The sequence below is a fragment of the Schistocerca nitens genome, chromosome 1, assembly GCF_023898315.1.
Source record: "Schistocerca nitens isolate TAMUIC-IGC-003100 chromosome 1, iqSchNite1.1, whole genome shotgun sequence".
Classification (NCBI taxonomy): Eukaryota; Metazoa; Arthropoda; class Insecta; order Orthoptera; family Acrididae; genus Schistocerca; species Schistocerca nitens.
In genome coordinates this window covers 936,543,987-936,559,055 of record NC_064614.1, presented here as the reverse complement: position 1 = coordinate 936,559,055, position 15,069 = coordinate 936,543,987, and positions in this window count along the sequence as shown.

Here is a 15,069-nt window from a genome sequence, read left to right as displayed (position 1 = left end):
CTAACCGGGAAGAAGTAACTAGCTAACTAATAAAAATTCCGAGTGAGTTCTAAATTCTCTCATTTTATCGTTGTCGTCAATTCGCGAGACGTACACGGGAGGAAGTAATATTCTGATCGACTCTTCCTGAAACGTACGCTCTCAGAATTACAACAATAAACCTCACCACGGTGCATAACGGCCCCTTTGCAGAGACTGCCAAACTAGAGTTCGTTGAGCATCTCCTACTAAACGATCCCGAAACGGAGCGCATGACTCTTCGTAGGATCTTCGATTAAGCCAACTTCGTAATGGTCCCAGACTGGTGAGTAATATGCGAAAATGGATGTAACATTTATTTAGGCAGCGACTTCTTTCATGGTTCCATTTCATTTCCTTAATATTCTCCCTAGATGGATCTCAACACTGAACCTGCTTTTCTCCCAATTTCTTTTATGTTGTCATTCCACTTACGGTAGCTCAGGATGATTACTCAGAGGTATTTTACGATATTTACTATTTCCAGCGATGTCACGAATAGTGCAAAGGGAGAGTAGTGCATATCTTTGCTTATTTATCCGAAAAACGTTACATTTATTTACATTCAGAGTTAAAGACTATGGACTAATCGTCGATCCTCTGCACGTCTTTCTGCATTTCGCTTCAGTCTTCCGGCATTGTAATTCGTGCAGACAACAAAATCGGACGCAAGTAGCCTCACAGAGCTTCTAATGATATCCATGACGTAAAGGTTTGTTGATGCAAATTTGTTCGTCTGTATACTGGGAAGAAGAACGAATGTGTTGGTAATGATGTAGGTAATTTAATGAACGAAGCGCAATCTTTATTACGTATTTTCTTTCTAACGAGCACAGATCTAAATCGTGGAGGAGTTAGTAGCTATCACCGGTATTGGATATAAATAACTTTTCTATCAGTCACGATTTTCTTTCACTCGTATTTTGTATGATGTGTTTCGGGAAATTATTCACATACTGAAGAGCGTTTTTTCCTGTGTACTATGCCATTTTCATGTAATGTTTTTTTTACGTGTGGTTCTACGTTGTTTTGGCGACTTTACTGCAATTTATAAAAAACGCTTAGTTTTTAGTCGGTTAACGATCTTTATATGTAGTTAGTGGTGAAATATGGAAGAATGTGTACGTATCGTTTCCTTCGGTCCATCTGTGCAGAGTCTCAGAAATGTTGAACGTCACATACAATTTTCTGTGCACAGGATACACCGAGAACAACCTACAATGCCGGCCGTTGTGGCCAAGCGGTTCTAGGCGCTTAAGTCCGGAACCGCGCTGCTGCTACGGTCGCAGGTTCGAATCCTGCCTCGGGCATGGATGTGTGTGATGTCCTTAGGTTTGTTAGGTTTAAGTAGTTCTAAGTCTAGCGGACTGATGACCTCAGATGTTAAGTCCCATAGTGCTTAGAGCCATTTGAACCATATGAGCAACTTACAATGACAAACAGTTACAAAGATACTTTTAGATGTAGTCAACAGGGATAATGTTATACTGTAGGTCTGATTTTTTTTTTTATAAAGAGATTTATCTTAACAATCTGCATCATAATGTGCTTATATCCGTTTTACAATGATGCTTATTTCTATGTGTTACTATTTTGATTTAACAATTCTGCCGAAGCAGCTGAAGAAGTTCACTGATTCACTTTCAAGCTTTTTATTTAATACAGAAAACATGAAGGTAAATATTGAACGAAAAACAGGAAGTGAATCAGTGAACTTCTTCAGGTGCTTCGACAGTGTACTTAAAAAATAGTAACTCATAGAAATAAGCACTATTGCAAAATAGATACAAGCAAACTATAATCCAGATGTTAAGGTACATACCATCTGTGATATAAGGCATATCGTCCTCTGCAGAAGCACAAACAGGTAGACAAACATGTCTGTATGTGGAACATGGAGGGAAAAAAAGAAGGGAGGTGGCACTACAGACTTACGCTGTACGTTGTTTTTAAGCCAGAGTTACTGTTTTTATTTAAGAATGCTGTCGAAGCATGTGAAGAAATTAACTGATTCACATTCAAGACCTTTGTTTAATATAGAAAATATGAAGATATAATACTAAACGAAAAACAGAAAATGAATCAAAGAAATTTCTTCAGGTGCTTCGACATTGTACTTAAATAAAACGGCCTGCCGCCATTTTAAGTAGCACGAAACATTAGCAAATTACTGTTTACGATTGCTTCTTGTTCATTATTTCTGTCGTGTGCGCTCAACAACCGATTTAAATGGCTCTGAGGACTATGGGACTCAACTGCTGTGGTCATAAGTCCCCTAGAACTTAGAACTACTTAAACCTAACTAACCTAAGGACAGCACACAACACCCAGCCATCACGAGGCAGAGAAAATCCCTGACCCCGCCGGGAATCGAACCCGGGAACCCGGGCGTGGGAAGCGAGAACGCTACCGCACGACCACGAGATGCGGGAAACTGATTTAAATACTAAAAGTTATAGAGCTTACATGAGTAACATAGTGCCAAGAAGGCAATTTCGAATGTTTTTCTGTTCCTGAATGCGTATTTATTGTAATAATGCGACACATTTGGCAACGTTAACGTAACTTGTTTCTTGCGTCTCTATTTAGGATAACTAAGAATAGAAGAAAGTGATGATAATCCTTGCTTTTGTACTCCATTTAATTCGACCTTTACTGTATTTGCATCGACAGCAAATGAAACTGGAACTGCGAATCCAATGCTTTTTGCTTACTTGTATCGGTACTGCCTCTTGTTTGTTACATTGTCAGCTTTCAACTCGTATGCAGAACATTTTTAGTATTCCCGTTTATAAATAAATAAAAAAAAACCTTACCTACGTGTTTTTGCTAGCCCATAAACGCGAGCAATGAGGAAAGAAGCAAAGCATGCTAGCCTATCCATAGAGTTACTGAAGATCGTATCTTGTGCATGTGAGTATAATGAATGATTATTGAAATGTCAAAGAAACAGGACTGCATAGAGGTATACCTCTATACAGAATAGAGCTGTTGTTTTATTAGACTGTCAGTGCATCAGTCTCACTGTAGTTTACGTATCTTTTCACTTTGAAATCATATCTGTGTTGAGTCATTCAGTGTGTGGCCAACTTGCAAGGAAAAAAAAAGATTATATATATTTTTTTAAATCTTCCAGTGTTGTGAAATGCTACAAATGTGAGTGACAGAATTGTCTCGATCGTTTAAGACCCCGTAAAATGGATATTTTGCTTTGACATGTATGTAAGTAATTTTTTAGTATTGAGAACTTAACCTGTGTGATATTTAGACCTACCTTTCCAACAGTAGCCTATTTGCTTCTTTTACCGGAATATTTCTCACCAGTAACTCTCTCAGTTTTTCAGGAATAACCGAACTAGCACAATTAGAATGTATGCCTACTTTTATCATCTGCTTGATTTTACTTTTGAATTTCATTTTGAGGTTCTCGAAGAATATAAGTCTGCACCATCCTTTGTGTTATACCAGTAGCTAGTTACTTAGTTTCAACCTCCATGTATCATTTGCACGATAAATCGTAGTGTTATGGAACGAGCCAACTATATATTGACATATTTTTTTTCTTTCCTTTTTGTAAATGTGCGTCCATATTGATCATTTACCAGTTTTTATTTTTTTAAAACAAAGGCACACAGATGTTATTCAATAATTCCTACCCATCACCATGTACACATTACAGTAATACACTGAAGAGCGAAAGAAACTTTTACATCTGCCTAATATCGTGTAGAGGCGCCGGGAGCACGCAGAAGTGCCGCAATACGACGTGGCATGGTCTCGACCAATGTCTGAAGTAGTGCAGGTGGGAATTGACACCATAAATCCTGCAGGGCTGTAAATAAATCCGTAAGGAGATGGAGATCTCTTCTGAACAGCAAGTCCCAAGGCATCCCAGGACGCTCAATAATGTGCATGCCTGGGGAGTTTGGTGACAAGCGGAGTGTTTAAACTCAGAAGAGTGTTCCTGGAGCCACTCTGTAGCGACATTGGACGCGTGGGGTCTCGCACTGTCCTGCTGGAATTGCCCAAGTCCGTCGGAATGCACAATGGACATGAATGGGTGCAGGTGAACAGACAGGATGCAAGTGATCAGACAGCAGGCGTCACCTGTCAGAGTCGTATCGGGGGTCCCATATCACTCCAACTGCACACGCCCCACACCATTACAGAGCCTCCACCAGCTCAAACAGCCCCCTGCTGACATGAATGGGCCGCGCGGGGTAGCCGTGCAGTCTAGGGCGTCTTGTCACGGTTCACGCGGCTTCCCCCCGTCGGAGTTTCAAGCCTTATCACAAATTTCCAATTTCACATGCAGGGTCCATGTATTCATGAGATTGTCTCCATACCCGTACACGTTCATCCGGTCGATACACTTTGAAACGAGACTAATCCGACAAGGCAACATTCCAGTCATCAACAGTACAATGTCGGTGTTGATGGGCCCAGGCAAGGCGTAAAGCTTTGTGTCGTGCAGTCATCAAGGGTACACGAGTGGGCCTTTGGCAGGAAAGCCCATATCGATGATGTTTCGTTGAATCGTTCGTACGCTGACACCTGTTGCTGGTCCAGGTTTGAAACCTGCAGCAATTTCCGGAAGGGTTTCACTTCTGTCACGTTGAACGATTCTCTTCAGCCGTCGTTGGTCCCGTTCTTGCAGGAACCTTTTCCGGCCGCAGCGGTGTCGGAGATTTGACGTTTTACCGCATTCCTGATATTCACGGTACACTTTTGAAATGACCGTACGGGAAAACCCCACTTCATCTCTACATCGGAGATGCTATGTCCCACTGCTTGTGCGCCGACCATAACACCACGTTCAAAGTCACTTAAATCTTCATATCCTGCCATTGTAGCAGCAGTAACCGATCTAACAACTGCGCCAGACACTTGTTGTCTTACATATGCGTTGCCGGCCGCAGCGCCGTACTCTGCCTGCTTACATATCTCTGTATAAGAATACGCATGCCTACCAGTTTCTTTGGCCCTTCCGTCTGGAGTAGGAGGAATTATCAAAGTTATCAAAGAGAAACATTTTCGATTTAGTTCCAAACTTTACTTTGCTGTTTCTTAGGCAGTTTATATCAATGGGTAAGTGATCAAAACTTAAGGTTGCAGCATTGTGAACCCTTGTTTGTGCTACAGACAACCTTCATGTAGCGTAATGAATGTCATTTTTTTCTTCTGGTATTGTAATTATGTACATCATTGTTCCCGTTGACGCGCGTTGGGTTATTACCAAAAAACTTCAAGAGAGAATAACTATACTGTGAGACGGGCAGATTGCTGCTCACACGGCGTGCACAAAGCAGGCACGACGAAAAGAGTGTTTACATAAATTTTCTGCCAAAGCCTTCTCCAGAACGGAAGCACAGCACACATACACATTCACACAATCATACACACAAAACTCACGAGCACAAGACGGCCATTTCCGGCTGTTCTTACCAAAACCTTTTTTTAAAGGGGAAGGAAATGTGAACAACGAATAATAACTATCGGCGACAGGAATTTAGGGCGGCAGATACTGCTCCAACTATCAGCGCGGTTACGTTGCGGTGTGTTGTGTGGGGACGAGACCGCAGGTCTGTGTGGCTGGGATGTCGGAGCGTTTGCGACTTGGAAGGCAATGAAAAACATAGAAATGAAGAGAACGGACGGACACTGAGTAAAGTAAGGCAAATAGAAAGTCAAATGAGAGAAATAAAACCATTAAAATAAAAGTAAAGAGTGCAACAATAATTCATGTATACAAAATAAAATATTGCTTGAATTGCTCCACTTCGAATGAAATGTGATTCCCGGGCAATTTCATCTCAAGTCATACAGATCAAGAGTGAATGTGTCACATCGCTATTTCGAAGTTAGCTGAAAAAAAAAATGTTGAAGTTCCAAACGATACCACTCCAAAACTAAACTATTTTGAATTTCTGGTGATTTAAAACGCTACAGACCTCTCTAAATGAATAAAGAAACCAAAAGTGATACTATGAGACGTGATTAATACTTACACACTTCTGAGCTTTTTTTCTTTATTGGAAAAATAAACTATGAAAATTTGTGTAACTTTTTGCGAATTTCAATATTATGTTTTGAAAATGTGAATAGTCACAGAATGTTAATTGTCTTGAGAAATGATAAAGTGGATCGACTGGTAACTGTCAGCTACAACATTAATGCATGAAATGCTTAAACCGTCAAAATATTTCTACATAAAGATGAAAGAATCTGAAATTTTTTGGTTATTTTGAAATTATTTTCTCCAAATCCCCACTTTAAATGTTCTAAAAATTTCATGGTACGTTAGTTGGTCATTGTAGTTAGGGAATGTTCAATCAGAGTGGGCAGTACTTGTCTATATAAAATGTGAGAAATTTTTTAGGTAGGCCTACCTCTACTTTCAAGGTCAAAAAATCATGGAAACTTAAATATTTAAAGTGATTGCTAATTTTAAGTAAAAGTCATGCAAAACTGGTATTTCTGAATAAAAATAATTACTTCACAACATGAGTGGGAAAACAATTTATAGTTTTGTTCGAAAGCATATTATAACAAAAATGAGATATAGAATATTTATACCCATTTTTCTTTCTATAATATTATTTACAAATTATTATTGTCCTCTGCCATAATTTTACATCCTCATGACTTTACATGAGTTAAATTTCCCTACAATGTAATAATCAACACTGCACTGTTAAAAAAATTCATTTTGTTCATCTGCTTTTCTTTGAACATATATATCTGAGCCGACAAGGATGATCCAACAAGAGCAGTACTTGGAAAATGGGAACTGCACACTGATCTTTTGATGACAGCCATTTGAAAGCATGAGGTGTCATAAAGGAGGCTGTTATATCTTGCAGCTCATGGGAGGCCCTTATTATCTGTCCCAACCACCACTGATTGTCAAACACACTAGAAATGAAATGGCTCACTACGAAGTCTTTTAATGCATACGGTGGTCTCTGCATTTCACACACAGTAGCAGGCTGCATTTCATGCAGAACCGTTCTCGCAATGTTTCTGTCACTCCGGAATGCAACCCATTACTGACTTGATAGAATTCCTACCACAGGCTTCATAGTAGACCATTCTTCTCTCTTTTTTAAACGGAATTCCAGTAATGTACTTTCATTTAGAATTACGATTTCATATTTGTTACTAATGTTGATATGATATGTACAAATCCAGTAACGTCTCTTATAGCATCAACAGTTTCCTTCTGGAGATTAAATCATGTTGTAAGATGTTTACAGAGACCCCCTAGCCCGTCACATGCACTTTTTCCATGACCTGTTGCTGAATATATCCATTTTTTGTCTTAATTGCTGTACTACATAAAGCTGAAAGCGGTTTTTAAAATGAGATGCTGCACCATCAGTCACATACACATGTTTAGGAAATGTATGGTTTCTATATGCTATGTCATCAGTTATCATGCCGACAGCGTAGCATGGATGTGCACTGTCATGAATGAAATCATCACTGACAATAGAAAAACATTGTGATGTTCCAAGGAAATGAGCAACACTTCGAATATTGATATCTGTGATGTGTGCCAGTGGTAACTTTGAATCTCGTTCTGCAAAGCAACAGACCAGCTCACAGCAAATTCGAAATTAAGAACTAATGGGTCAGTATACTGGGATGTGGCTGATTTTACTTCTGCTATGGCCTGTCTCTGAATTCTCCAGAGCCGGCCGAAGTGGCCGTGCGGTTAAAGGCGCTGCAGTCTGGAACCGCAAGACCGCTACGGTCGCAGGTTCGAATCCTGCCTCGGGCATGGATGTTTGTGATGTCCTTAGGTTAGTTAGGTTTAACTAGTTCTAAGTTCTAGGGGACTAATGACCTCAGCAGTTGAGTCCCATAGTGCTCAGAGCCATTTGAACCATTTGAATTCTCCAGATATCATGGTGAGCTATTCCTTTCATGACCCAGTGCCTAGCCGCTGTAACAATCTTCTCTGGCTTTACTGTCTTCCTCACCATCCCTCCTCCCTCTCACAATGCATAGGTTAAGTCATTGTCAGTATCCTGAAGGTGTAATGCTTCAACAGTCATCACTCGAGCACCAGGACACAATGCAACCAACATTTATCTTGCAGCTCTAGACATATACACAAAAGCGCCAGGTCCGTCTCTGTGTACTTCTTTCCTGTGACACTGCTTATGGCGAAACAAACAAACAAACAAGTTTCAAATTAGTGTAGTATATGCATGTGCGTATTTCCTTCAGTCGCTGACATTTTACCCATTTTGGTCGTAAGGAATAGGATTTTGAGAGACCAGCTTTTAAATTCGTGTTCTCCTTTTCTATAAGGAGATATGTTTCTCTTATCGATCTTGTCATATGTCTTTTTAGCTTTTTAAGTTTTTCTCCGTTTTCACTAAGAGAGATAACTCAGCCTGGTTAGGAATTCACCTGCAGCAATCTTGTTCATCACTTAGGTAGTATTACAGAGCAACAGCAAGCGTATCATCTTGCAACGCATGCCCACAGTAAGAATCTGGGCATGCCCAAATACCTTTCTCACTCTTTATTTTACGGGCTTTTGAAATCAGTTAATGTGAGGAAGTGGGTATGTATTTCTGTATCTGCTGCTTGCAGTAGCTACCTAGTATCAGTGTCAATAACTGTACCTTCTCAGTATAGGTGGCTGCTGAGATAGCAGTATCTAGATTTTGAAACCACACATCACATTTGTATCACATATCTACTGTTTTCTTCTTGTGGTTCTTAGCTTTCCTGAATGTTTAAGGGGAGGATATAGTATGGACTACACATCGATAAGTTCACAGCCAGAAATATAAACATCTGTACAGTCTTCTTCAGTCTCACATTCGGGTGATGGTGATCGTTCACATGGGTTGTCACCAAATTTGTTCTTGTAGTAAGTGTAGCAATTCATGTACAATGGATGTGATGGTAATACCGTTACTTGAGGACCAAGCTATTTCTGCAATACATCTCACAGATTTACAACAACTGTGGAGTGTTTTTCACTTTTCATAAACCACCTTCTTGTGTCTTTTTTCAAAGTACACACACCTCATTCTTTCACTAATGTATTTCCTCACTGACACTGTATCTAACAAAAAGTTCAAACCAAACACAAAACTCGATTCAGAGTGGTTTATGTGCAAGTTCTCACTCGTCCGTTGTAAACAGAAGAGCTCTGGAAACAGTGTTGCCAACATGCATATTTTACGCTAGAAATTCAGTGATGCGAAATATGCAGAATGTTGAAAAATGTTTAACACTACACATGAAAATATTGCCCGCCGTGTTTGTAACCAAACAATATTTTTTGTAATCCCCAAAAGTTTTTGGATGTCGCTTTTCGAGTAAATAATTCGTAAAAACTCGTAAAAATGCAATTTTTTACCTTTTTAGTAATAAATATTTACTTAATACAGATAGTTGGAGCAAAGAAGGTACTGTTTACAATTACATCACTTGTATCTGTTAATATGACAGAAAAGATATTGTCTTGTGGCTTTTCAAATCAGAAAAAAATGTTAAGTGGAAACATTAATTTAAATTTCGTATTTTCGTCTTAAATTTGTAAGTTAAAGGAAGCCCATAAGTGTGCGGGTCTCAACTAAATTTCAACATACTAAGAGGGAGCTTTAACGCAAAACATCTGCCAGGTCTCCATTAGATTTGATTTATTAGTTATATTTTTATTGTTCTCTATAGTTTTAAGAGTTATTTACAAACATACATTTTTAAAGGTCCTTACCATTTTCAAAAAATAGGATAAAACGAAAATACTTTATCTCTTAAAATTTATGATATAGAGATGTAATATATATTTTTTCCAGATAAATTCATGACCACGAGTTGACATGACCTCTAAGATTTGAGATGAAATCACCCTCCTTTAAACTTGACTGTTCGGACCGATTAATACACCCATAAACAACGCAAGCTGGCATTTTTGATGAAACAACTAAGTCTCCACATAACTAAAGCAACCAGCATAGTCGAAACGGTGCACGGGCACGTTAGAGCGACATCAAGGGGAGGTGTCAAAGCGGTGAGTCTTGGAGGTACGAATGCGATGAACCTAATGTGTTTGGGATAGTGAAGATGGAGTACATCAGCTTCAGTTTGTGACGTAATGACGCCGCTTTCTTTTTTTACCTCCACTATATGGAAGACCTATAACATTATCTCTGTTGACTACATCTAAAAACATCTTTGTAGCTGTCTGTGTTTGTAAGTTATTCTCGATGGATACTGTTAGTATTAATTTTGGCCATCAGGTGCAAATCTGGAGAAGTACTCTGTTTGTATGACGGTATGACATTCATGCTGTCGCCTGACAAGCATTTTCGTGAGTGAACAACATGGCTATCGAGGAGAGAGACCGTGCGCTGTTCGTGAAATTGTTTTAAATGAACGACAAAATTCCAGTGCCACATTGAGGGAGTATTGCCGACTCAAAGGTCTGAGGAGAGACCTGAACACATTAAATGGTTTAAAGAAGATGATAATGAAATTCGGAAACACGGATGAGCTTGGTGTGACACCTGGAAGAGGAAGGAGTCCTCCTTGCGGAAGTTATTGACGTAGTTGCTGTTGCTGTAAATGACCATGCAGCACGTGCCCCTGGTAGCGCTAGTGCTCTTGCAGTATCACGAGCAGTGTCCAACCCACAGTCAACACTACGGAAAGTTTTGCATCCTATTTTACAAGGATCCTGACAGTGCAGCAAGTGAAACCTTATGATCTGCAGCAACGTTCTGAATTCGCTCTTCGGTTTCTGACACAATTCGAAGTTGGCGACACGTGGCCTGTCAATATTCTATGGAGTGACGAGGCATATTTTACACTACAGGGTGCAGTGAATAAACAGAACTGCCGAATTTGAGGTATGTCAAACCGCTTGTTGTGCGCGAAGAGCCACTGCACTCGGCGTATGAGACTGTGTGGTGTAGATTCACAAGCAGCTTTTTTCGGTCCTTTCTTCTTTGAAGAGAATGCACCCAGAAGACTTATCCGGTGTACTGTGAAGTCTGCACGTTATCGAGACTTCCTTGTACATCATGTGATTCCCGCCTTGGAAGAAAAAAATGTTCAAATGTGTGTGTAATCTTATGGGACTCAACTGCTGAGGTTATCAGTCCCTAAGCTTACACACTACTTAACCTAAATTATCCTAAGGACAAACACACACAACCATGGCCGAGGGAGGACTCGAACCTCCGCCGGGACCAGCCGCACAGTCCATGACTGCAGCGCCTTAGACCGCTTTTTTTTTTTTTTTTTAATTCTCATTTTTGTTCACTTTTGTTCGTTGCATCTGCTCGGGGCGGACATCGCAAGACATCCGTTTAAGTTCGTTGTTGATCGATTAGCTCAGTTTTTTTATTACAGAGGGCTGCTAACCCTCTGACCGAACACGCTGAGCTACCGTGCCGGCTAGACCGCTCGGCTAATCCTGCACGGCCACTTTGGAAGAGCAATGCTGTATGGAAACTACTGTTTTCAGGATAGATGGGGCAACAGTTCACTTCGTTCTCGTTTGAAACATCTCCTCAATGCAACCTTCAACGGAGGAGTTATCCCCAGAGATTTTCCAAATGCAGGGCCTGCAAGAGCATTAGATCTGAACCCATGCTACTTTTGGCTCTGGGGAAGTTTAAAGAACGCCTTTACCAGATACACGTTAGGCCTCTACCTGCAGTGAAGTCCAATATTCAGGACCACATTACTCAGATTCCATCGGGACTACTGCGACCAACTGGTGATCACGTCGTTTTACGGACGCAGCATCTCGCCGATGTCTGCAGTGCTCACGTTGAACAAATTGTGTATGTAGTGGTTAATAATAAAATCAGCTTATGCCTTTCTCACTTGTTTGACGTTTGCTGACCACTTCCCGTTCCTATTCCATTACATATAGAAACATCTCTATAAATCTTTCTTGCATTCTCAGCGCCAGATTTGCACCTGGTGACCAAACCTGGAACTAATTTGTTTACGGCGTAAATGAATTAGCATATTTGCCAAATAGCTCTGCCATACGATAATTACATTCCGTAGTGAGCCTCTGTGAGTATCTGCACTTAAGTTGTAAAGACTTGGTGCGATGAAGATGTAACAGGAGAGATCATGCTGATAGTCTGTAACATCTCCGTAAGTTATCGCCACTGATGTCAGTTTTAATATCTCGTTTAAATTCCTTGTTACAGCTCCTCATTAAAATAGTTAAATTCGTGCATGTGATCAGACTCCGTGTAAGCCTAGCAGAGAGAAGAGAGAGCTATAGTAACTGGCTTTGCAAAGCTCTTGAGTAGTTTTTAATATATTCGAGAGTGATTCTTGAAGCTAGCGCGCTGCGCATTAAGTTACAGGAGCAGATCACCGTAAGGATGGTTACCAACTGAATTCATCTTAAACATTCAGGCCATCGGAGCATCCATTGGTGTAACGACATATTCATTACACAATTTATTCACATCATGTTTTCCTTATATGCTTCATCGGCTACACAACAAATAAGGACTGACGCCACAAAGCGAATACAGCCTTGGTTGAATCAACTCTTCCCATAGAACCTTCGGTTTTACAGGTATCTTCCTGTCAGTGTTTCACGGACTTGGTTATCTCCTTTACGACATTGCTATCTACACGTGGTTACGCCCATAGATAATCTTACTTTATCCGACTGCGTTTTATGTCTGGCGATTCACTGCCTTCAGCTAGCGTTCGAACGTAGATAACACAGGTGATAATGATCTTACTGTGAAAAAGTATATCGTTATTACTTTAGTTATAAATTCCTTCAATTTCTTATAGACAGTTTCTCGGCACTGATGCGTTCTGTAAATTAAAAAGTTCAGCCACTAACTAATTAAGTGACAGCCGTTTATCCACCGACAGAGGCAAACTAGTAACAAAAAAACTGCCTCTAAATTGGACGCAGTATTACGTGGAAGCGCGTAGATGAGGGTGGAGGCTTTGACTATCAAGTTTCCTCATCACTGGCTGCCAGCTTTGTTAGAGGTTGTTGAACCGTCGTAGCCAGTTTGAGAAGGAGGCAGAAGCTGTTTCCATATTCCGATATTGCGTTATACAATGTTGCAAGATGATTATTAGCAGTCGTGTTTTCGTTTGGTTGATATCATTGAACATATGTTTGACAAAACTGTGACACCGGTGTACAGTGTCTTTAAGTCTCTTTCCTGTTGCGATGAGCCGGCCGCTGTGATGGAGCGGTTCTAGGCGCTTCAGTCCGGAACCACGCAGCTGCTACGATCGCAGGTTCGAATCCTGCCTCGCGCATGGATGTGTGTGCTGTCCTTAGGTTAGTTAGGTATAAGTAGTTCTAAGTCCAGGGGACTGATGACCTCAGATGTTAAGTCCTGCCGGCCGAAGTGGTCGTGCGGTTAAAGGCGCTGCAGTCTGGAACCGCAAGGCCGCTACGGTCGCAGGTTCGAATCCTGCCTCGGGCATGGATGTTTGTGATGTCCTTAGGTTAGTTAGGTTTAACTAGTTCTAAGTTCTAGGGGACTAATGACCTCAGAAGTTGAGTCCCATAGTGCTCAGAGCCATTTGAACCATTTGTTAAGTCCTGTAGTGCTTAGAGCCATTTGAACCTGTTGCCATGAGCGTTCAGTAAGTAATGCAGCACATATTTTTTCTCGGTCAATTTCGGTTGAAAACATGTGATATATGCTATGGGATGTGGTGGAATAATTCCGCTTCAGACCTCATGGTTTCATGAAGTTCCGATAGATGGCGGCGTTATACGTAAGCCTTTAGAAAAGTGTCTGTGACGGAGGTGCGTTCGAAGCAGAGAGGTGTCATTGAGTTTCTTTTGGCGGAAAACCAGAACATCACAGATATTCATAAGCGCTTGTAGAATGTCTACAGAGACCTGGCAGTGAAAATAAGCTCAGTGAGTCGTTGGGCGAGGTGTCTGACGTCATCACAACAAGGTTGTGCGAACCTATCCGATTTCCCGCGTGCCGGACGGGCGTTAACAGCTGTGACTCCTCTAATGTTGGAACGTGCGGACACTCTCATTCGAGGTGATCCGCGGATCACAGTCAAACTCCTCGCTGCACAGCTGGACGTTTCTGCTGGTAGTGCTGAGGCACTCGTCCACCAGTTGTGGTACTCAAAGGTGTGTACCGACTGGGTTTCTCGCCGCCCAACAGAAGACGATAAAGAACAACGAAGGGCCATCTTTGCGGAATTTCTTGCTCGTTACGAGGCTGAAAGTAAGAATTTTTTGTCGAACATCGTTACAGGCGATGATACATGGGTTCATCACTTTGAAACGGAAGCAAAACGGCAATGCAAGGAGTGGCTCTGCAGCACCTCTCCTCCGAAGACAACGTTCAAAGCTTCACCCTCAGCCGGTGAAGTCATGGGGGCAGTCTTCTGGGACCTTGAAGGGGCTATACTGTTTGATGTCCTCCCTCATGATGCAACGACCAACTCTGAAGTGTATTGTGATACCCTGAGGAAATTGGAGACTCGACTTCAGCGTGTTCATCGCCACATACACGCAAACAAACTTCTCCTTCTCCATGACAACGCAAGGCCTCACCCAAGACCGCGTACCAGAGGAGGGCTCACTAAACTTCATTGCATTGCTTTTCCTCATTCACCTTACAGCCCTGATCTTGCACCTTCCGACTTTCATCTATTTGGCCCACTGAAGGATGCGCTCTGCGGAAAGCAGCACGTGCATGATGGGGAGTTATTGATGCAGCAAGAAGTTGGCTCCGACGTCGACAAGTAGAGTGGTAATATGCTGGCGTACAGGCTCTCCCAGTAATGTGGTGTAAGAAAATAATATGGTGTATTGGAATCCTGAATAAAACCAACCTGCTTTCAGAAAAAAGTATGTTGCATTACGTATTGAAAGCCCCTTGTAAAATTGTTAACATATCTATCTATAAACTTAACGACCTTTGTAATTTAAAGACTGTGGTGACTGGAAACTTTTGTGATATTCAACATACTCATGACCACCGCTGCTTGACATGAGTTCTACCATGGCAGAACTTACTTTTGTATCCCAGAATCCTA